The sequence below is a fragment of the Manacus candei genome, unplaced genomic scaffold, assembly GCF_025592945.1.
Source record: "Manacus candei isolate 608988 ecotype Guabito, Panama unplaced genomic scaffold, ASM2559294v1 h1tg000015l, whole genome shotgun sequence".
Lineage (NCBI taxonomy): Eukaryota > Metazoa > Chordata > Aves > Passeriformes > Pipridae > Manacus > Manacus candei.
Window position 1 is genome coordinate 26644831 of NW_026138063.1, and position 24170 is coordinate 26669000.

Below are 24170 nucleotides of genomic sequence, written 5' to 3' on the forward strand. Positions count from 1 at the left end.
GGAAAACAGTGGGAAAATCTGGGAAAATGTGGACAAAGGGGGGAAATTTTGGGGAAAAAGTCAGAAATTTGGGGAAATGGGGGATTTTGAGGGGAAATGGAGGGAAAATGGGAAAAAAAGTAAGAAATTTGGGGAAAAGGGGTGAAAAATCAGGAGAAATGGGGGATAATTGGGAAAAATTAGGGGAAATTTAGGGAAAAATTGGGAAAAATGGCGGAATTTGGGGAAAATGGGGAAATTTGGGAAAAATGGGGTGAATTGAGAAAAAAATGGGGGAATTTGGGTAAAATTGGATAAAAAATTAGAGAAAGTTGGGAAAAATGGGGGGAAATTTGGGGAAAATGGGAAAAAATGGGGGAAATTTGGGAACAATGGAAGGAATTTGGAAAAAAATGGGGAAAAATTGAGAAAAATGGGGAAATTTGGGAAAAATGGGGGAAATGAGGGGAAAATTGGGGAAAGAGGGGGAAATATGGGAGAAATGGATGAAAAACTGGGAAAAATGAGGGGAAATTTGGGAAAAACTTGGGTGCCCCCACCAGGTTCGGCCCCGCCATGGCCCCGATAGCCCCGGGATCAGGTGAGACCCCTACCCCATGCCCTGACCCCTCCCCCTCCCTGAGGTCACTGCCCTGACCCCCCGAGTCCAGGCTGTGACCCCTCCCCCACCCCATGGCCCCTCCCACACTTTATGGCCCCTTCCCCATTCTGTGGCCCCTACCCCATTCTGTAGCCCCTACCCCACTCCGTGACCCCTCTCCCACTTCATGACCCCTCCCCCGCTCTCTGACCCCTACCCCACTCTCTGACCCCTCCCCCACTCTGTGGCTCCTCATCCGCTTTATGGCCCCTCCCCCACTCTCAGACCCTTCCCCCACTTTATGGCCCCTCCCCCACTCTGTGGTTCCTCCCCCACTCTGTGACCCCTCCCCCATTCTGTGACCCCTCTCCCACTCTGTGGCCCCTCCCCCACTTTACGGCCTCTCCCCCACTCTGTGACCCCTCCCCCACCGACAGCTTCTCCCTGCAGAGAGAACAACCAACACACTATTTCACTTCTCACTTTAACAAAGCTCTTTTCTCCTTCAAACCCCTCAAAGGCGCCAAGGCCACATAGGAGGCCACACACAAACAGTACTCCTCTTCCCACTTGACTACACCTTCTCCCTCACTGTTCTACAGGGAACACCAGGAATCTGCTCGCAGAGGCCTCTCGTTTCCCATCAGTAGCTCAGCACAAGGAGTTAAAGGAGCTCAAGCCTTAGGCCACAAGAGCTGACAGCGAGGAAACTTTGGGAGCAAACTAATGCTGCTAACACGGACCCAGCTGAATCCAGCACACAATCACAGAATCCAAGAGTCCTTCAGCTTGGAAAAGACCTCCAAGCTCACTGAGTCTTGTGCAGCCCCTCCCCGACCGCCTGCAGGGACTGGATGATGCTTTGCACAAGCACCAAAAGGAATGTTGTGAAAGCCATGGCCTGCAGGAGGACACAGAGAAGGGCTTGGTTGGGGCTGGGAAGGAGGGAGCTGGCGCTGGGGGAGTGGGGATGGAGCCTCGGGGATGTGGCGCAGCAAGGACAGGGGCCCAGGCAGCTGGCAGGCGGCAAGGCCTCACCCCCTGCCCCAGCAGCAGCACCGGGGCCTGCCCAAGGCGATCCTGCCAGGGGCTGGGCCCTGCAGGCAGGGGCAGAAACCACTCCCTGGGGCGACCTTGCTGCCCCGGCCCTCGTCCGACCCAGCCTCTCCCTGTGTGCATGCTCCCCACAGCACAGGCTGCACTGGGCAGCATCCCCTGATGGGCCCTGCAGAGCTGCCCCACGGGGACACTTCCCTTTTATGTCACAGGTGCCACAACCTGTCCCAGCCAGCCCTGCCCATTGTCCCCACCCCGGCTCAGTGACTCACAGTGGCCCCTGGCAACCAAAGAACCAAAGCCCCACACCCCCAGAGTGCAGCCCTACCCATGTGCAAGGGGCCCCCAAAGGGTTCCCTGCACAAAGCAGCCCCTCCAAACCCTTGTCAGATAGAAAACTGGGGGACGTGACCCTTGGATGCTTTTAGTACAGAGATACAAGCTTTTCTTGAATAATGGAGGGGGTCACTTTTTTATTATTCATATTTACAGTTATCCATTTGGGGACAGGATGTCCTACAGGCTAATGTGGTGTCACATTTGGAGTGAAAAGTACTTTTCAAAGAAACCCAGGGTGCATGGGTGATGCAGAGGAAGCTGCCAAGTCACCCAATGTGAAGCTCAACACTGCTTTGCAACAGCACTGCCCTTTCACACACATCTTTGGCAAAGACAAAGATGTCAGGCTTTAGTTTCTAAATCAGTAACACTTGACAAGACCTCTTTATGAACTGACAGCAAGAGAACTTAGGAGCAGCTTAGGGTTGGCAAGTGTAGGAGCCAAGAAGAGAAGGGCTGATGGGTATGTCGTGATTACTGACAGCTGGATGGTCGTGGAGCCGACCAAGGACTGCCAGACACAAAAGACATCACCTGCTGGACTTGGCCCAAACACCAGCCCCCTCCTCTCCCTTCTCAACCACTCAACCACAGCCTGCACACACCCACACCTGCCAGGGCCAACTGGCTGTTTCTCTTCTCTTTTCTGCCTGGGGGCGAAGGAAGAAGGACAGGAAGGGCATTTGCTTTCGGGCCAGAGGGAAGGGGAAGGAGATCCCCCCAAATCCATCCCTGGTAGGATGGGGGCTGGAGGAGACATTGTGGGACCCCCAAGAATATTTTCGAGGGGAAGAAAGGATGGGGGCACCCACAGGGGGTTGGGGGTGGACCCACAGCAGTCCAGGGTGGAAAAATGGACTGAGGAATCCGCCGTAAAGGTTTGGTGACACCCAAAAGACTGTAGGAGGGGGTCGGGAGGGACCCCGGAGTCCTGAAGAGTGTTTGGGGGTCCCCAGGAGGGAGTCTGGGGGTCTGAGGTGGTCCCAGGAGATTTTCAAGGGTTAAGGGGATGCACAGGAGATTTGGGGGAGGAGGGGGAAAGGCGGAGGGTCCCCAGGACTCTTGGGGGGAATCTGGGCAGTTCCCGAAAGTCTTGGGGGAGATTCGGAGGGGTTACCAGGAGCCCCCGGACAACCTGAACTCACACCACCATGGCCTCGTTGGGGCCGCACGTGAAAAACAGCGCGGCGGGGGGAGACCCTGGGGCCGGGATCGATCGGGACCAATCGGGTTCAATCCCGATCCTCCCCTCCCCCGCCATCACCGCCCCGCTCCCGGCAGCCCCCGTGGAAGTTTCGACGTTCTATCGGATGACTCACCGGCACAAGGACAGGGGCCCAGCAGAATTTGGCAATGACGTCATTCCAGCAGAGCCGTTCTATTGGCTGCGACCCACGAGGGAGCCCCAAAACCTGTTCATGGCTTGGGGGGGAAGGACAGCCGGCACGGCCGGGAACGGGGGTGCAGAAGGTGTTCAAGTGCCCAGGAAAGGGGCAAAAAACTTTCCCCTCTCCCTCCCAGTGCCCCCTCAACCCATCCCAGTGTCTCCCCTCTCTCCCAGTGCCCCCTCAGCCCATCCCGGTCTCTCCCCTGCTCTCCCAGTGCCCCCGTCCATGGAGGTCCCGGCCCGGCCCTGCCCCCTGCTCTACTCCGGCCTGGATTTCTCCCCTGCAGGGGCAGCTGAGGTGGCTCCAGGGCGGGCGGGAGCTTTCGGGGCAGGGGGTGGCTCCTGACATGCTGCTGGAACCGCCCCTGCCTGGGCGGCCCGTCAGCCTGGGGCACCTCCTCACCCGAGCCTGGGGGACGGGCCGGCAACTGGGAGGGGCTTTGGGAAGGAATGGGGAGGCTGAGAAGGGGTTGGAGGTCGAGGGGGTAACTGGGAAGGTGTTTGGGGGAGTTTGGGGGTTTGGGAGGGAGGTTGGGGAGATTGGGGCAGCTGTGAGGGGTTTTGGGGAATCGTCGGGGATGTGGGAAGGAACTGGGAGAGAGTTTGGGGGCATACTCAAGGGGAAGGGGGCAACTAGGAGAGGGTTTGAAAGGTCGTGGGAGGGCTGGAGGTAACTGGGAGGGGTTTGGGGGCATCTTGTGGGTTTTTGTGGGTCTGGGAGGCAGTCTGGGGGCCTCGGAGGGTTTAAGGGGAAGTTGGGAGTGTCCTGTGGGACCGGGATGGGATTTGAGGGTTCCTGGAGGGGCTGGGAGGACTTTATGCCTTTAGACTGCGGGCATTGTCTAGTATTGATGGGGGTAATCTGTGAGTTGACTGTTTCAAAATCATCCAAATTTTAACAAGACTTTGAAGGTGGTCAACCTCAGTTTGAAGCAGCTCATTTTTAGCAACAAATTTATCCGATTTTTCTCCTGTTTCCCTCTCAAAGGCTAACGATGACTTCAACACCACATTTTCTGATTTCAAAACAGTAGACTCAACATCAGAAATCCATTCATGACTTCCCTGTCACCACTCCATCCGAATGTCTGTGCACTCACTGTGGCCTGAGAGAAACCTGCCTGTTTGGAGCGCACTGACTGGGCAACTTTTCTTTTTGCAGGTGGAAAAGGGCAGATAAAGAAAAAACAGATGGGTCCCGCAGAAGTGATGCTGCTTCTGTCAAAAGTAGAGCAGAGGCCGAAAGCACTTTAGGAAGTTGCTTACAGAAGCACTTGTGCATTCCAAGTTCCAGCTCAGGAGTCTCAGTGACTTGTCCAACATGGGAGCTCCTTTTCCATTTCTCAACCCCCAGATTCTTCAGGAGTAGGAAACTGAAAACACTGACTCAGAAAAGCTCCATTCCTTCCTAATAATTGTGCTTTGTCCTTCCCATTTGACAGTGCTCTTGGAAATGTGCGGGTGTGATCTGGATCTGGGAGCAGCCCTGACCTCCCACAGCCCTGACCACACACACCTCATCCAACGGCAGGAAGAACCTGCCTGGCTCCTGCTGGGGTTCTCACCACCCACTGACAGCTTCTCCCTGCAGAGGGGTGGGCAACTACCCAGGCAGGATGAGACCTGACCCCAGCAGGCAGCAAAGTCCCTGCCCTGGCACAAAGAACCCCGGAGCACAGGGACCCTGCTCTGCAGGACAGCCCCGGGCATCCCTGGCTGCACCCCCACCTTCCCACCCCGCAGCCATCCCTGGGAGAAGGAGCCCACCTGCACTGTCCCTCTGATGGTGCTGCAGGGAAGGCCTACCCTGGAGAACACCCTCCTCCGGCGCAACAGAGAAACTGGGAGAGTCCTGACAGATGTGCAAGGCTGTGGCATGTGGTAGCTTTAGGAGATTCCTCCAGGAACACAAGCGACATTGCCCTGCACCTGTAGACTCACTCTGCAGAGGAGTGTGAAGTTGTGTCCCCAAGTTGTGTCTCAGCTGAACACCTCCCATCTTTCTGCTGCCTTTAACCTCCCTTTGCCTTTCTTCTCTTCTCTCGTACCTTCAGGCAGTGCCCTCGGCCCTGCTGGGCTGTGCAGAGGAGCTGCTCCTGGGCAGAGCTGTCTCTCTGCAGTGCTGCCCGCTTGCCAGGATTTCCCTGTGTGCCCGGAGCCTGGCCCAGCTGAGCAGCACAGCAAGAGCCAAAGGCAGCCCTTTCTCTGCCCCTCTGGGTTCCCCACAGGTGTCCCTGGGGCTCCAGGGGAACCTGTTGTGGAACAGACTGAAGGAAACAATGATGTTCCCTCTTCTCACCTCTTCAGTGACACTTCTTTCCAACAGTGACACTTCTTTCCAGCAGTGACATTTCTCCTCTTAGAAAATTACCAGGGTATGATGATCACCTTTTCTAGTTTCATCATTACACAGGACACCAGGAGGGTGACAGCAAAGGATCTGGTAACTCCCTGGCACAGCGGGGGTTTTCCTGGAGTCACACAGAGAAATGTGTCAGGGCTCTGAGAGGTGTCCAACCCTGAGCTGGACTGATGCACACACGGGGGTGTTCAGAGACAAGAGTCCTTCCCTGGCACACACACAGGGCAGTTCATTGCAGCAGGGGCAGTGTCTCCCTGGGCTCCTGCTACCACTCCCAGAGCCTGGAGCCACCTCAGCCCTGTAATGCTCCCACCCTGCCCACTCCTACACTTCAGATGAACATTGGGGTTTTCTAGTCACTGGAACTGCCCAGACCAACCCCTCCCTGGTCCTCCCATCTCCCTGCCCCGCCCCAGCCCAGCAGAGCAGCACAGTCGTTTCTGGTCCTGCAGCAAGAAAGGGAGGCAATAGAAGACAGGGACAGTGACTGCATGTCTCGACTGCTCAGGAGATCATCAGCTCAGATGGCAGCTCCTGCAGCCCCAGGGCCAGACCCACTTCCCAGTGGCCCAGGCAGCTGCTGCCACGTGGGCACAAGCTCTGCTGCCCAGGAGGGTCCTGTAGTGAAGGGCTTTGCAGATGGCCATGTAGCGGTCATAGGACATGATGGTGAGAAGGGCAAGCTCCACTGTGATCAAGAAGAAAAGCAAAAAACACCTGTGCAGCTCATCCTGAGTAGGACATGCCCCTGGTGTTCCAGAGGGAATTGGTCATGGCTTTGGGGAGAGTGGTGCAGGTGCAGCCCGGGTGTGTGAGGGAGAGGTGGAGCAGGAAGAAGTCCCTGGGGAGTGTGCAGGTGGTGGTGGCAGGCTACGGCGCTGAGGATGAGGCCGTTGCCCAGCAGGGCAGCCAGGGAGATGCCCAGGAAGAAGCAGAAGTGCAAGAGCTGCAGCCAGGAGGAGGAAGTGGGGGATGGAGCTGCTCTTGGACATGAGCTTCCTCTGGGCATCAGGAAATGTCCAGGGAGGAAAAGGCAGTGAAAACTTTGGGACAGGTTTCCTAGATCAAACCCATGAATTCCTCTGAGCATCTACCCTCATCCCAAGTATCTGCAGTCACACATATATAGATTCTGGACTGTAGAAGACAGGCTTAGCATGACTTTAAGATGATTTCTTCTCAATTTTTTGATTTATTTTTCTACTGCCAGGTCTGAGAGGGGCACCGTGAAACCAGAGGAACCCTGAGACATTTTAGAATCCCACATGTGTTGGGTCTGTCTGAGCTGGAGTTCATTTTCTCACTGCAGGCGTCACAGTGCTGTGCTTTGCATTGGGAGCTACAAAGGGGTTAATCACACCAGTGTTTTGGCAACTGCTGAGCAGGGCTGGTGCAGCATCTGCATTGTGAGCTTTGTCCCCTGAATCGGGGGCAAGATCATGGGAGGCGATACAGACAGGTCAGTTGAGCCAAATGGACCAAAGGGACATTGCAGAATATATGGCGTCAGCTCAGCTACAAGAGCTCAGGAAAGGAACAGGAAAGGGGGAAAATCCATTTTTTTACAATACATGCCTTCTGAGCGGCTTCTCTGTGTGGTGAAGCCCTGCTTCCCATGAAGTGGCCAGGTATGGCTGCTGACAGGAAGTAGAGAGAAAATCTTTTTATTTTCTTCTTCACTTATGCATGCGCAAACTTTGGCTTTTGCTTTAGTAAAGTGCCTGATCTCAAGGTAGAAATAATTTTCCATCTTATTCTGTCTCTTCTGTCTGGCTGGGAAAGGCAGCAATAGAGCAGCTTGGTGGGCACCTGGCATCCAGGTAAGGTCAACCCACTGCAACATTGCAGGGTCTCATGGAACCAAAGGACTGCTGGGAGACTGGGGGAACTCACGGAATCAAGTGGCCGTCGTGGCACTGCCCTGCATCATAGAAGCAAATGTTCCCTGGGAAACTACAGAAACCAGGGACTTAAGGGACATCATTGGGATGTGCGGGACCTCATGGAATTAAACAAACCGTGGGATATCTTTGGAACTTCATGGAATCAAAGGGATAAAACAAAAGAATTAAACCCCATGACCAGAAACCATTGGATCGAACATTTCTTTAATATGCCAGCTGGGGATTCATGGGGGTACTCTGCCACGCATGAATCAAAGAATCAGTATAAATTTCGGAGTATAAATACAGTGATACTTGAAAGACCCTCCCCTTCACAAGCAGTCCAAAATTCTCTTATGATTTTAGGGTCAAATAGCCTCTTGGATTTTATTCGTGGAGCAAGACTGCCATCTAGCGTCCATTTCTTCTGGGAGGGGCAGTCCTTTTCACAGAGTGGTCTTCTCCCTTAGCAGGCCTCGCAGCGTCTCTGATTGATCTATCCGACCCCTAACCCCTAAACTAAATGCTTTAGGACCAGCTAAGACGTGTCTTAGAACTTCCCATTTGCTTAAACAATGTATAATTGACTTTTTTCTTAACAGAACAATCTCTTATTAAACAAGTTTTCTGAGGCCTGTAAGCTAATTTCTTGAAGATGGGCATATGATACACTCTCTATTAGTTTCCATGTATCATCTACATTCTCTCTCCTACAACTAATTGTAGTCTTAAAAGAAAAGAAAAGACTGCTACCATGCCAAGAAAGCAAACCCCTTTGTTGATTAGGATTTTTATCTAAGAAAAACTTCTGATTTACGAAGCCATTAAGGATGGAGATCCTCTCTCATTTCAGTGCCATTGTGACAATATGGGGCCTCATGGAACACATGGAACACAGAACACTGCACATTCCCAAGCAATCAAGGGGCCATTGTAACACTCCAGGGCCTCCTGGAAGACGGAGGCCCCGCAGAGAGACCTCAAATCAGAGGTTTGGGCAATCCTCAACCAGAGGAAGTTCAACAAGGGGAAGTGCCAGATTCTGTCCCTGTGATGGGGCAACCCCGAATGTCCGGACAGACTGGGAATGATATTCTGCATAGCAGCGCTGGAAAATGGCCTCTGGGGTCCTGGTGGATGGCCAGTTGGCCAAGATTCAGTGGTGCTCTGGTGGGGGCTCCCTACTCGGTCACAGGAGGGTTTTCAGACACACGAGTCCTTCGCTTGCACACAGACGCAGACAGTTCATGGTATCAGGGGCAGTATCTCCTGGGGTTCCAGCTGCCACGCCAGGAGCCTGGATGCACCTAAGCCCTTGTGGGGTGCCACCTGTTCTGCCACTATCTGAGATGCCTCACCGCCTAAGAGTTGGAAACGCGGAGTTCTGTCCAAGAGAAGCACATCCCAGAGCTGCACGCATGGGCTTTGCCAGGATTTAGAACCGTAAATGCAATGTGACACTGAGACACTCTTTGTCCCACATAACTTCAAGGTCTCCCCAGGAGGTTGATGGCAATTGTTCTTGCTCAGGGTCATCTCCCCACACCAACAGCAGGTGCGTACTCAAGACTTGTCTGTGCAATGCAAACAGATACACGCTTTCTAGTTCTTCCGGTCTCTCCAAGGAAGGCAAAAGAATCTCTGTGTGCCGGGTGAGAAGCCAGTGCTGGAAGTTGTGGTTCTATTGTGAGTGCCAAGAGCGGATGGCAGGTCTGTGATGAATGCCCTGAGGAGATTACCTGGGTTTTCCAGTGCACATGGCAATAGATCACACCCTGCTTTGGTGGTCATTTATGTCCTACGGAGGTGACAGAGATGGGAAAGAGAATGAAATTTTTGAATGTGCCTCTGAGTGCCCCTCAACCTGCTGCAAATGTGCAGATTCCAGTACATCCAGTTCAGGTGTGAGAGACTGTTCCCCGGTCCTCTGAGCAAGAAGAGCTGGACGAGGGACACAGCAGAACTCGCTTACTGAGACTGCATCTCCATGAATCCCAAAGCAAGTGCGAGGGGTTATGCCACATCCGAGTTTTCTCAGGGGAAGGTGTTTCTCCCATGCACTGCCTCCCCGTGGCACTGGTGCCACGGCCCCCGACAAAACCACAAGTGATCTTTGTCCCTAGCAAAAGTGCTCCTGCTGCTAGCAGGGATGTTCCACGGGAAAGGCCAGGAGAGGTTGAACCCGGAGGGCACTGAGCCCGGAGGGATGTTCTGCCTCTCGTGCCCCTCGACCATTCTCGCGATCCCAGCCCGTCCCCCCCGGTTCCACCGTGCAGAGCACGGACCGCCGCCGCTCTGCTGCCGCTGTCGCCTGGCCTCCACCTCCAGCTAGCTCCCGAGGAGAGCCCGATAGGTGCCGGCGCCTGTCTCAGCCCCGGGGTGGATTTGTCGGAGGAGGACAGGGGTGGAGGGCGAGGAAGACAGAGGAGGCAGAGAGGGGGCGACACTCCAGTCGGGGCTGGCGGGTACAGCGAGGTCCCGGGAAGCGGATCGGCGGCTGCGGTGCTGTCGGGGAGTAGGGTTGGCGGTACTGACGGTGGTTTTGATCTGTGCGCAGGGCTGGCGGCCGGAGACCGTAGGGGCCGGGGCAGCCTCCTGGGGTGGACATGCATATTCCTCGAGGCTACCCTCCTATCTGCTCGGTTCTTCACAAAGTTCTTCTCCCGAACTATCTTCCCAGCCCTCCCTCCCTCTGGTCCATAAAGTATTCCCTGGGAACACTCATCACTTTTTTCTTTGTCGAGCCGTTATTCTTTCCTTGCTTTACTCTCTGTCCTTCAGTGAATTCGTGCAGTCCGTCCTTCCCCTTTCCTACTTTTCTTCCTCTCTTAGCTTGGCTTAATCTCGCGGCTTTCCATTCTTCAGTGACTTCACCAATCCACTTCTCTTTTCCGCTCACCTCTCTCCAGCAAATATTAATGGACATTTCAACTACTACACACCTTTATATCCTCTTAAAATTCTTCTCCGTATCGGTTTGACTTCTGCTGTGCCCTTTGTTTTGGGAAAAAACATCCAGTGCAAGAACACTTCCGAAGGCTTTTCTTCATCTCCCTGTCAGTGTCTGCAGGTAGAGCCCAGGTGCAGCAGGACCAGTTGGTAGAGACCTCCGAGAGCAGTGATATCACCAAGTGCTCACACGCCAACATACGAAAGGGTGAATTTATCCATTCCTACAGGCAGCTCCCGGGTCACAGCTCGGACTTCCTCGTTCGCGCTGTTAAATGGTCCAGAGAGCTGCGGCTGCCAACGGGGTGGTAGTTGGTGACGGGAGACGGTCTTTCAACCGTCCTCTGGCTCTCCGGACCCCGTCATGGGAACGCGGCTTTGTATTCCTGGGCCCTGGTGGACACGGACTCATTGACACTGTCGTCTTCAGAGATTTCAGGGGATTCTCTTAGAAACAAAACTCGGTTAATTGGTTCTACGGTAGAGTAAATTAGCACATCTACGAATACATGGCTTTTCATTCCTACACAGAGCGCAGGCTTGCGAAAGAATGCCTGAGTGCAAAGTGATTTATACAGCACAGGGCAGTGCAAACCTGGGCATCCTGCAGTCAGCTGCCATGTGTGTCCCTAGCTTCTCTTGAGGCATCGTCTCCTGGTTACTCTGATCCACTCCAGGCAGGAACCGCGATTCTCTGGTTCATGAAGATCTTTCTCTTTGGATAGGAGGAGGGGTTCTTACCTTGCTTGGAGTGTGGAAAAGACAGACAGTAAGGGTCCGCAAGATTTGGAGTGTCACTCCTCAAGGATCTGAACGCTACATCTGGGAAGTGTTGTGAAGAATCTGTGAAGGGAGACAGTGCGAAGGATCGAGTTGCAACCAAGCCAAACCAAGCGTTAGAGGTGGTGAGAGAGGAAAGTAAAGCAGTAAGAAAGGAGAGACCTCCAACCATGTGGCCCTGGCCTCAGGAAGGATGGTTGCAGGACCATCCTTCATTAGCCTCTCAGTAAAAATGCAGAATTCTCAGCTTCCTCTAAATGTGTTATCTCTCCTCTGATACTTAAGATGGTAGAAAATTTTCAGGAGCACACAGGCATAAGGAGAGTGAACTCGATAATGCTCTTCCACCTGGGAAGCATGTGAAAACCTCTGTTTCCTGTGGTGTGATGGGTGCCTGGGATCCCTCTGGACTTGGTTTAGGGAAAGGGCTGGGTGTAAGGGCCTCCATCTGTCAAGCCCCCAGGACCTTCAACTGCCCTGGGTGTACCAGGGCTCTCCTAGCCCCACCACTCTCAAGCAGCACTCTGGCAGTTGCCCCATGTGCTCCTTGCATGTGCGTCAGGGTCTTCATCCTCTTCCCTGCTCATCCCTCAGTACATTCCCTAGGGCATATGCTCTCCTTGCCATCGTTGGAGCTGGGATATCCAGCAGCCCTGCTGGAGCCACAGACTCCAGACTTTGCGTTTTCGCAGAAGAGAAAAGCAAATCTAGAGACACTGGGCTGCTCCCCAACAGGGCTCATCTCCCTTTCCCGGGGAGTTGGGAGAGAGGCATTCTTCCCAGGCAGATGAAGAAGGACAGGGGAAAAACCACAGAAGCGGAGGAGACACTTGTTCCCCTAGGAAGTTGCAAGTAGCCCAGAGAACTGAGGACAGCACGGGAAGATGTGAAAGGTGCAGAAGGGTAGAAGTCCGGAACTCCCAAAAGTACATCAGTGGGTGTGCAGCAGAGTAGGCGATTGCAACTGGGGATGGGAGGACTGCACTGCGAGCTGACCGGGAACAATCTCTGCCCATGAGTGAGACCCCAGAGCCAGGCAATGCTCAGAATACCATCGACTGGGGGAACCAGACGGGCTGCTGCTTGGGGAGGGAGAAACACAAAGAGAGCATTTGAGGTACTGAAAGTACAGTTCCTTTGCTCCCCCTCTAAGAGATTCGTTTCTGGCAGCTCTCTTCTCTCGGCACAGAGTGGAGATTTCTGACACTCTCGGCAAACAGGCAGGTTCGTCTCAGCATAAATTTTGGCTACCTCGTCCTCACTTTCTGCCTGGTACACCTCCTCTCTATATCCCAGCTTTTCATAAATGCATTCTTTTTCCTCCCAGGAAATATTCAACTACCTTTTCAGGCCCCGTGGGGGAATACAACTGAATAGAGAAACATCGCTGCAGATCATGTACTTGCTGTCATTCATGTGTTCACTCCAGGCGAGGAAAGAAGGGGAAAGAGGGAAAGAGGGAAAGAAGAGAAAGCTCAGGCCTCCTTCTCTCTCTCTCTGCTCGCCACTTCAGCTTCGCTATCCCTCTCCGTCTGTCCTCTCCTCCACATGCTGCCACCAAAAGATATCTCGACTCACTCTACAGTCACACATTTCTCCTTTTCTAAAGAAAATCAGGAGATCATTCCAAAGCTGCTCCAGGTCAATCAAACTCTCATCTCACTAACTTTATTAATGCATCCCTTTCAACCTGCAGGCTGCCTCTGAGACGACTTTCAGTTTTCCCCGGCTGGCAACATATTCAAATCTCTTTGTTTGCAGTGGACCATGGCTTACGGGGGCTGTGATACACCGGGAGACCGATCGACGCCTGTGGGGAGCGGAGCTGTCAGCAGGAGCATTTCTGCTGGAGACAAATAGCACCTTAGTTTTAGACTTGGGCTGTGGCACCTCTTCTACGCCGAAACAGTGCATTGTTGAAGCACCTACCCATGAGAAATCACGGCATGGCATCTCCCAGCCGTTTTGGACCAATGGAGATACAGTCTCCGTGATGAGATCCCAGTTGTGTCACTTCTCCTGCTCAGAAGACTAGGGAACACCTGAAATATGTATACTTGTCCTGAAAACAGAGAGCTCTAACAATTTGGGCAGCCTGGAGAAAACTGGAGGTCGTGCGAGAGGCAGCCTGGAAGCAGAATCTGACGCATTATTAAGTTTAGTGAGATGAGGATTTGATAGGCATGGGGTAAATTCAGTGTTCTAGCACTGGTGCCTCTTGCGCTGCGCTCTGCTTTTTACGTCACTTGGCACTCAGGTACTGAAACCTATTCTCTTTGTATGGCTGAAAAACCTGTTTTAATAGAAGCGCTAATAACCAACTCGTCTCTATGACTGGGCCCGGAGAGTCAGAGGACGGTGGAAAGACCATCACCCGTCACCCACAGCCGCCCCGTTGGTGCCCGCAGCTCTCTGGACCATTTAGCAGCTCTCTGGACCATTTAGCACCGAGGAACTCGGGGCTGTGACCCGGGAGCTGCCTGTAGGAATGGATAAATTCACCCTTTCGTATGTTGGCGTGTGAGCACCTGGTGATATCACTGCTCTCGCTGGTCTCTACCAATGGGTCCTGCTGCACCTGGGCTCTACCTGCAGACACTGGCAGGGAGATGAAGAAAAGCCTTCGGAAGTGTTTTTGCACTGGATATTTTTTCCCAAAACAGAGGGTACAGCAGCAGTCAAACCGATACGGAGAAGAATTTTAAGAGGATATAAAGGTGTGTAGTAGTTGAAATGTCCATTAATATTTGCTGGAGAGAGGTGAGCGGAAAAGAGAAGTGGATTGGTGAAGTCACTGAAGAATGGAAAGCCGCGAGATTAAGCCAAGCTAAGAGAGGAAGAAAAGTAGGAAAGGAGATAGACGGACTGCACGAATTCACTGAAGGACAGAGAGTAAAGCAAGGAAAGAATAACGGCTCGACAAAGAAAAAAGTGATGAGTGTTCCCAGGGAATACTTTATGGACCAGAGGGAGGGAGGGCTGGGAAGATAGTTCGGGAGAAGAACTTTGTGAAGAACCGAGTAGATAGGAGGGTAGCCTCGAGGAATATGCATGTCCACCCCAGGAGGCTGCCCCGACCCCTACGGTCTCCGGCCACCAGCCCTGCGCACAGATCAAAACCGCGGTCAGCGCCACCAGCCCTGCTCCCCGACAGCGCCGCAGCCGCCGATCAGCTTCCCGGCGCCCCGCTGCCCCCAGCAGCCCCGACTCTCCGCTGCTGGTGGGCCGCCTCCTCTCCACCTCCTCTGCCTTCCTCTCCCTCCTCTTTCCTCCTCCGACAAATCCACCCCGGGGCTGGGACAGGCGCCCGCGTCTCTCGGACTCTCCTCGGGTGCTGTTTGGAGGCGGAGGCCAGGCGACAGCGGCGGTCCGTGCTCTGCACCGTGGAACCGGCGGGGCCGGGCTGGGTGGCAGGGGTGGTGTTTGGTATCGAGGATCTTCAGATTGACAGGCCATGTGTTTCTTACACCGCCACCGTCTCTTCCCTCACATCCCTCTTTTGGCACGTGGAGACTCCTGAATTGTCCTCCAGGGCAAGCGCTTGTGAGAATGGTCGAGGGGTACGAGAGGCAGAACATCCCTCCGGGTTCAGTGCCCTGCTGGCCTTTCCCGTGGAACATCCCTGCTAGCAGTAGGAGCACTTTTGCTAGGGACAAAGACCACTTGTGGTTTTGTCGGGGGCTGTGGCACCAGTGCCACGGGGAGGCAGTGCATGGGAGAAACACCTTCCCCTGAGAAAACTCGGATGTGGCATAACCCCTCGCACTTGTTTTGGGATTCATGGAGATGCAGTCTCAGTAAGCGAGTTCTGCTGTGTCCCTCGTCCAGCTCTTCTTGCTCAGAGGACCGGGGAACAGTCTCTCACACCTGAACTGGATGTACTGGAATCTGCACATTTGCAGCAGGTTGAGGGGCACTCAGAGGCACATTCAAAAATTTCATTCTCTTTCCCATCTCTGTCACCTCCGTAGGACATAAATGACCACCAAAGCAGGGTGTGATCTATTGCCATGTGCACTGGAAAACCCAGGTAATCTCCTCAGGGCATTCATCACAGACCTGCCATCCGCTCTTGGCACTCACAATAGAACCACAACTTCCAGCACTGGCTTCTCACCCGGCACACAGAGATTCTTTTGCCTTCCTTGGAGAGACCGAAAGAACTAGAAAGCGTGTATCTGTTTGCATTGCACAGACAAGTCTTGAGTACACACCTGCTGTTGGTGTGGGGAGATGACCCTGAGCAAGAACAATTGCCATCAACCTCCTGGGGAGACCTTGAAGTTATGTGGGACAAAGAGTGTCTCGGTGTCACATTGCATTTACGGTTCTAAATCCTGGCAAAGCCCATGCGTGCAGCTCTGGGATGTGCTTCTCTTAGGCAGAACTCCGCGTTTTCATCTCTCAGGTGGTGGGGCATCTCAGATAGTGGCAGAGCAGGTGGCACCCCACAAGGGCTTAGGTGCATCCAGGTTCCTGGCGTGGCAGCAGGAACCCCAGGAGATACTGCCCCTGCTGCCATGAACTGTTTGTGTCTGTGTGCAAGCAAAGGACTCGTGTGTCTGAAAACCCTCCTGTGACCGAGCAGGGAGCCCCCGTCTGAGCACAACTGACTCTTGGCCAACTGGTCATCCACCAGGACCCCAGAGGCCATTTTCCAGCGCTGCTATGCAGAATATCATTCCCAGTCTGTCCGGACATTCGGGGTTGCCCCATCACAGGGACAGAATCTGGCACTTCCCCTTGTTGAACTTCCTCTGGTTGAGGATTGCCCAAACCTCTGATTTGAGGTCTCTCTGCGGGGCCTCCGTCTTCCATGAGGCCCTGGAGTGTTACAATGGCCCCTTGATTGCTTGGGAATGTGCAGTGTTCTGTGTTCCATGTGTTCCATGAGGCCCCATATTGTCACAATGGCACTGAAATGAGAGAGGATCTCCATCCTTAATGGCTTCGTAAATCAGAAGTTTTTCTTAGATAAAAATCCTAATCAACAAAGGGGTTTGCTTTCTTGGCATGGTAGCAGTCTTTTCTTTTCTTTTAAGACTACAATTAGTTGTAGGAGAGAGAATGTAGATGATACATGGAAACTAATAGAGAGTGTATCATATGCCCATCTTCAAGAAATTAGCTTACAGGCCTCAGTAAACTTGTTTAATAAGAGATTGTTCTGTTAAGAAAAAAGTCAATTATACATTGTTTAAGCAAATGGGAAGTTCTAAGACACGTCTTAGCTGGTCCTAAAGCATTTAGTTTAGGGGTTAGGGGTCGGATAGATCAATCAGAGACGCTACGAGGCCTGCTAAGGGAGAAGACCACTCTGTGAAAAGGACTGCCCCTCCCAGAAGAAATGGACTCTAGATGGCAGTCTTGCTCCACGAATAAAATCCAAGAGGCTATTTGACCCTAAAATCATAAGAGAATTTTGGACTGCTTGTGAAGGGGAGGGTCTTTCAAGTATCACTGTATTCATACTCCGAAATTTATACTGATTCTTTGATTCATGCGTGGCAGAGTACCCCCATGAATCCCCAGCTGGCATATTAAAGAAATGTTCGATCCAATGGTTTCTGGTCATGGGGTTTAATTCTTTTGTTTTATCCCTTTGATTCCAATCCCTTTGATTCCATGAAGTTCCAAAGATATCCCACGGTTTGTTTAATTCCATGAGGTCCCGCACATCCCAATGATGTCCCTTAAGTCCCTGGTTTCTGTAGTTTCCCAGGGAACATTTGCTTCTATGATGCAGGGCAGTGCCACGACGGCCACTTGATTCCGTGAGTTCCCCCAGTCTCCCAGCAGTCCTTTGGTTCCATGAGACCCTGCAATGTTGCAGTGGGTTGACCTTACCTGGATGCCAGGTGCCCACCAAGCTGCTCTATTGCTGCCTTTCCCAGCCAGACAGAAGAGACAGAATAAGATGGAAAATTATTTCTACCTTGAGATCAGGCACTTTACTAAAGCAAAAGCCAAAGTTTGCGCATGCATAAGTGAAGAGGAAAATAAAAAGATTTTCTCTCTACTTCCTGTCAGCAGCCATACCTGGCCACTTCATGGGAAGCAGGGCTTCACCACACAGAGAAGCCGCTCAGAAGGCATGTATTGTAAAAAAATGGATTTTCCCCCTTTCCTGTTCCTTTCCTGAGCTCTTGTAGCTGAGCTGACGCCATATATTCTGCAATGTCCCTTTGGTCCATTTGGCTCAACTGACCTGTCTGTATCGCCTCCCATGATCTTGCCCCCGATTCAGGGGACGAAGCTCACAATGCAGATGCTGCACCAGCCCTGCTCAGCAGTTGCCAAAACACTGGTGTGATTAACCCCTTTGTAGCTCCCAATGCAAAGCACAGCACTGTGACGCCTGCAGTGAGAAAATGAACTCCAGCTCAGACAGACCCAACGCATGTGGGATTCTGAAATGTCTCAGGGTTCCTTTGGTTCCACGATGCCCCTCTCAGACCTGGCAGTAGAAAAATAAATCAAAAAATTGAGAAGAAATCATCTTAAAGTCATGCTAAGCCTGTCTTCTACAGTCCAGAATCTATATATGTGTGACTGCAGATACTTGGGATGAGGGTAGATGCTCAGAGGAATTCATGGGTTTGATCTAGGAAACCTGTCCCAAAGTTTTCACTGCCTTTTCCTCCCTGGACATTTCCTGATGCCCAGAGGAAGCTCATGTCCAACAGCAGCTCCATCCCCCACTTCCTCCTCCTGGCTGCAGCTCTTGCACTTCTGCTTCTTCCTGGGCATCTCCCTGGCTGCCCTGCTGGGCAACGGCCTCATCCTCAGCGCCGTAGCCTGCCACCACCACCTGCACACTCCCCAGGGACTTCTTCCTGCTCCACCTCTCCCTCACACACCCGGGCTGCACCTGCACCACTCTCCCCAAAGCCATGGCCAATTCCCTCTGGAACACCAGGGGCATGTCCTACTCAGGATGAGCTGCACAGGTGTTTTTTGCTTTTCTTCTTGATCACAGTGGAGCTTGCCCTTCTCACCATCATGTCCTATGACCGCTACTTGGCCATCTGCAAAGCCCTTCACTACAGGACCCTCCTGGGCAGCAGAGCTTGTGCCCACGTGGCAGCAGCTGCCTGGGCCACTGGGAAGCGGGTCTGGCCCTGGGGCTGCAGGAGCTGCCGCCTGAGCTGATGATCTCCTGAGCAGTCCAGACATGCAGTCACTGCCCCTGTCCTCTATTACCTCCCTTTCTTGCTGCAGGACCAGAAACGACTGTACTGCTCTGCTGGGCTGGGGCGGGGCAGAGAGATGGGGGGACCAGGGAGGGGCTGGTCTGGGCAGTTCCAGTGACTAGAAAACCCCAATGTTCATCTGAAGTGTAGGAGTGGGCAGGGTGGGAGCATTACAGGGCTGAGGTGGCTCCAGGCTCTGGGAGTGGTAGCAGGAGCCCAGGGAGACACTGCCCCTGCTGCAATGAACTGCCTGTGTGTGTGCCAGGGAAGGACTCGTGTCTCTGAACACCCCCGTGTGTGCATCAGTCCAGCTCAGGGTTGGACACCTCTCAGAGCCCTGACACATTTCTCTGTGTGACTCCAGGAAAACCCCCGCTGTGCCAGGGAGTTACCAGATCCTTTGCTGTCACCCTCCTGGTGTCCTGTGTAATGATGAAACTAGAAAAGGTGATCATCATACCCTGGTAATTTTCTAAGAGGAGAAATGTCACTGCTGGAAAGAAGTGTCACTGTTGGAAAGAAGTGTCACTGAAGAGGTGAGAAGAGGGAACATCATTGTTTCCTTCAGTCTGTTCCACAACAGGTTCCCCTGGAGCCCCAGGGACACCTGTGGGGAACCCAGAGGGGCAGAGAAAGGGCTGCCTTTGGCTCTTGCTGTGCTGCTCAGCTGGGCCGGGCTCCTGGCACACAGGGAAATCCTGACAAGCGGGCAGCACTGCAGAGAGACAGCTCTGCCCAGGAGCAGCTCCTCTGCACAGCCCAGCAGGGCCGAGGGCACTGCCTGAAGGCACGAGAGAAGAGAAGAAAGGCAAAGGGAGGTTAAAGGCAGCAGAAAGATGGGAGGTGTTCAGCTGAGACACAACTTGGGGACACAACTTCACACTCCTCTGCAGAGTGAGTCTACAGGTGCAGGGCAATGTCGCTTGTGTTCCTGGAGGAATCTCCTAAAGCTACCACATGCCACAGCCTTGCACATCTGTCAGGACTCTCCCAGTTTCTCTGTTGCGCCGGAGGAGGGTGTTCTCCAGGGTAGGCCTTCCCTGCAGCACTGTCAGAGGGACAGCGCAGGTGGGCTCCTTCTCCCAGGGATGGCTGCGGGGTGGGAAGGTGGGGGTGCAGCCAGGGATGCCCGGGGCTGTCCTGCAGAGCAGGGTCCCTGTGCTCCGGGGTTCTTTGTGCCAGGGCAGGGACTTTGCTGCCTGCTGGGGTCAGGTCTCATCCTGCCTGGGTAGTTGCTCACCCCTCTGCAGGGAGAAGCTTGTCGGTGGGTGGTGAGAACCCCAGCAGGAGCCAGGCAGGTTCTTCCTGCCGTTGGATGAGGTGTGTGTGGTCAGGGCTGTGGGAGGTCAGGGCTGCTCCCAGATCCAGATCACAGCAGCACATTTCCAAGAGCACTGTCAAATGGGAAGGACAAAGCACAATTATTAGGAAGGAATGGAGCTTTTCTGAGTCAGTGTTTTCAGTTTCCTACTCCTGAGGAATCTGGGGGTTGAGAAATGGAAAAGGAGCTCCCATGTTGGACAAGTCACTGAGACTCCTGAGCTGTAACTTGGAATGCACAAGTGCTTCTGTAAGCAACTTCCTAAAGTGCTTTCGGTCTCTGCTCTGCTTTTGACAGAAGCAGCATCATTTCTACTGGACCCATCTGTTTTTTCTTTATCTGCCCTTTTCCATCCGCAAAAAGAAAAGTTGCCCAGTCAGTGCGCTGCAAACAGGCAGGTTTCTCTCAGGCCACAGTGAGTGCACAGACATTCGGATGGAGTGGTGACAGGGAAGTCATGAATGGATTTCTGATGTTGAGTCTACTGTTTTGAAATCAGAAAATGTGGTGTTGAAGTCATCATTATCCTTTGAGAGGGAAACAGGAGAAAAATCGGATAAATTTGTTGCTAAAAATGAGCTGCTTCAAACTGAGGTTGACCACCTTAAAAGTCTTGTTAAAATTTGGATGATTATGAAACAGTCAACTCACGGATTACCCCCATCAATACTAGACAATGCCCACAGTATAAAGGCATAAAGCCCTCCCAGCCCCTCCAGGAACCCTCAAATCCCATCCCGGTCCCACAGGACACTCCCAACTTCCCCTTAAACCCTCCGAGGCCCCCAGACTGCCTCCCAGACCCACAAAAACCCACAAGATGCCCCCAAACCCCTCCCAGTTACCTCCAGCCCTCCCAGGACCTTTCAAACCCTCTCCTAGTTGCCCCCTTCCCCTTGAGTATGCCCCTAAACTCTCTCCCAGTTCCTTCCCACATCCCTGACAATTCCCCAAAACCCCTCACAGCTGCCCCAATCTCCCCAACCTCCCTCCCAAACCCCCAAACTCCCCCAAACACTTTCCCAGTTACCCCCACGACCTCCAACCCCTTCTCAGCCTTCCTATTCCTTCCCAAAGCCCCTCCCAGTTGCCGGCCCGTCCACCAGGCTCGGGTGAGGAGGTACCCCAGGCTGATGGGCCCGCCCAGACAGGGGCGGTTCCAGCAGCATGTCAGGAGCCACCCCTGCCCCGAAAGCTCCCGCCTGCCCTGGAGCCACCTCAGCTGCCGCTGCAGGGGAGAAATCCAGGCCGGAGCAGAGCAGGGGGCAGGGCCGGGCTGGGACCTCGATGGACGGGGGCACTGGGAGAGCAGGGGAGAGACCGGGATGGGCTGAGAGGGCACTGGGGGAGAGGGGAGACAGTGGGATGGGCTGAGGGGGCACTGGGAGGTAGAGGGGAAAGTTTTTTGCCCCTTTCCTGGGCACTTGAACACCCTCTGCACCCCCGTTCCCTGCCGTGCCGGCTGTCCTTTCCCCCCAAGCCATGAACCGGTTTTGGGGCTCCCTCGTGGGTCGCAGCCAATAGAACGGCTCTGCTGGAATGATGTCATTGCCAAATTCTGTTGGGCCCCTGTCCTTGTGCCGGTGAGTCACCCAATAGAACGTCGAAACTTCCGCGGGGGCTGCCAGGAGCGGGGCGGTGATGGCGGGGGAGGGGAGGATCGGGATTGACCCCGATTGGTCCCGATCGATCCCGGCCCCGGGGTCTCCCCCCGCTGCGCTGTTTTTCACGTGCGGCCCCAACGAGGCCATGGTGGTGTGGGGTGAGTTCAGGGGGTCCGGGGGCTCCTGGTGACCCCTCTGAATCTCCCCCAAGACTCTCGGGAACCGCCCAGATCCCCCCCAAGACTCCTGGGGACCCTCCGCCTTTTTTTCCTTCCTCCCCCAAATCTCCTGTGCATCCCCTTAACCCTTGAAAATCTCCTGGGACCACCTCAGACCCCCAGACACCCTCCTGGGGACCCCCAAACACTCTTCAGGACTCCAGGGCCCCTCCCGACCCCCATCCTAGAGTCTTTTGGGTGTCACCAACCCTTTACGGCGGATTCCTCCGTCCATTTTTCCACCCCGGACTGCTGGGGGTCCACCCCCCCAAGAAACTACTGGGAACTCCCCAGTGTCCCACCACGAGATTCCTGGGTCCCTCCCCGCCCCAACCCCCTGTGGGTGCCCCCATCCTTTCTTCCCCTCGAAAATATTCTTGGGGGTCCCCCAATGTCTCCTCCAGCCCCCATCCTGCCAGGGATGGATTTGGGGGGATCTCCCTCCCCTTCCCTCTGGCCCGAAGGCAAATGCCCTTCCTGTCCTTCTTCCTTCGCCCCCAGGCAGAAAAGAGAAGAGAAACAGCCAGTTGGCCCTGGCAGGTGTGGGTGTGTGCAGGCTGTGGTTGAGTGGTTGAGAAGGGAGCGGAGGGGGCTGGTGTTTGGGCCAAGTCCAGCAGGTGATGTCTTTTGTATCTGGCAGTCCTTGGTCAGCTCCACGACCAACCAGCTGTCAGTGTTCATGACATACCCATCAGCCCTTCTCTTCTTGGCTCCTACACTTGCCAACCCTAAACTACTCCTAAGTTCTCTTACTTTCAGTTCATAAAGAGGTCTTGTCAAGTGTTACTGATTTAGAAACTAAAGCCTGACATCTTTGTCTTTGCCAAAGATGTGTGTGAAAGGGCAGTGCTGTTGCAAAGCAGTGTTGAGCTTCACATTGGGTGACTTGGCAGCTTCCTCTGCATCACCCATGCACCCTGGGTTTCTTTGAAAAGTACTTTTCACTCCAAATGTGACACCACATTAGCCTGTAGGACATCCTGTCCCCAAATGGATAACTGTAAATATGAATAATAAAAAAGTGACCCCCTCCATTATTCAAGAAAAGCTTGTATCTCTGTACTAAAAGCATCCAAGGGTCACGTCCCCCAGTTTTCTATCTGACAAGGGTTTGGAGGGGTTGCTTTGTGCAGGGAACCCTTTGGGGGCCCCTTGCACATGGGTAGGGCTGCACTCTGGGGGTGTGGGGCTTTGGTTCTTTGGTTGCCAGGGGCCACTGTGAGTCACTGAGCCGGGGTGGGGACAATGGGCAGGGCTGGCTGGGACAGGCTGTGGCACCTGTGACATAAAAGGGAAGTGTCCCTGTGGGGCAGCTCTGCAGGGCCCATCAGGGGATGCTGCCCAGTGCAACCTGTGCTGTGGGGAGCACGCACACAGGGAGAGGCTGGGTCGGACGAGGGCCGGGGCAGCAAGGCCGCCCCAGGGAGTGGGTTCTGCCCCTGCCTGCAGGGCCCAGCCCCTGGCAGGAGCGCCTTGGGCAGGCCCCGGTGCTGCTGCTGGGGCAGGGGGTGAGGCCTTGCCGCCTGCCAGCTGCCTGGGCCCCTGTCCTTGCTGCGCCACATCCCCGAGGCTCCATCCCCGCTCCCCCAGCGCCAGCTCCCTCCTTCCCAGCCCCAACCAAGCCCTTCTCTGTGTCCTCCTGCAGGCCATGGCTTTCACAACATTCCTTTTGGTGCTTGTGCAAAGCATCATCCAGTCCCTGCAGGCGGTCGGGGAGGGGCTGCACAAGACTCAGTGAGCTTGGAGGTCTTTTCCAAGCTGAAGGACTCTTGGATTCTGTGATTGTGTGCTGGATTCAGCTGGGTCCGTGTTAGCAGCATTAGTTTACTCCCAAAGTTTCCTCGCTGTCAGCTCTTGTGGCCTAAGGCTTGAGCTCCTTTAGCTCCTTGTGCTGAGCTACTGATGGGAAACGAGAGGCCTCTGCGAGCAGATTCCTGGTGTTCCCTTTAGAACAGTGAGGGAGAAGGTGTAGTCAAGTGGGAAGAGGAGTACTGTTTGTGTGTGGCCTCCTATGTGGCCTTGGCGCCTTTGAGGGGCTTGAAGGAGAAAAGAGCTTTGTTAAAGTGAGAAGTGAAATAGTGTGTTGGCTGTTCTCTCTGCAGGGAGAAGCTGTCGGTGGGGGAGGGATCACAGAGTGGGGGAGAGGCCGTAAAGTGGGGGAGGGGTCACAGAGTGGGGGAGGGGTCACAGAATGGGGGAGGGGTCACCGAGTGGGGGAGGAGCCACAGAGTGGGGGAGGGGCCATAAAGTGGGGGAAGGGTCTGAGAGCGGGGGAGGGGCCATAAAGTGGATGAGGGGCCATAGAGTGGGGGAGGGGTCAGAGAGTGGGGGAGGGGCCATGAAGTGGGAGAGGGGTCACAGAGTGGGGTAGGGGCTACAGAATGGGGTAGGGGCCACAGAATGGGGAAGGGGCCATAAAGTGTGGGAGGGGCCACGGGGTGGGGGAGGGGTGACAGCCTGGACTCGGGGGGTCAGGGCAGTGACCTCGGGGAGGGGGA

At 54.1% G+C, this 24170-nt stretch overlaps 1 protein-coding gene across 2 annotated transcripts in view; it reads left to right on the plus strand.

Annotated features, from left to right (window-relative positions):
• LOC127468438 (uncharacterized) overlaps positions 1 to 24170 on the plus strand; it is a 114909-nt gene that overhangs the window by 20746 nt on the left and 69993 nt on the right. The gene's annotated exons all lie outside the window — the stretch shown is intronic.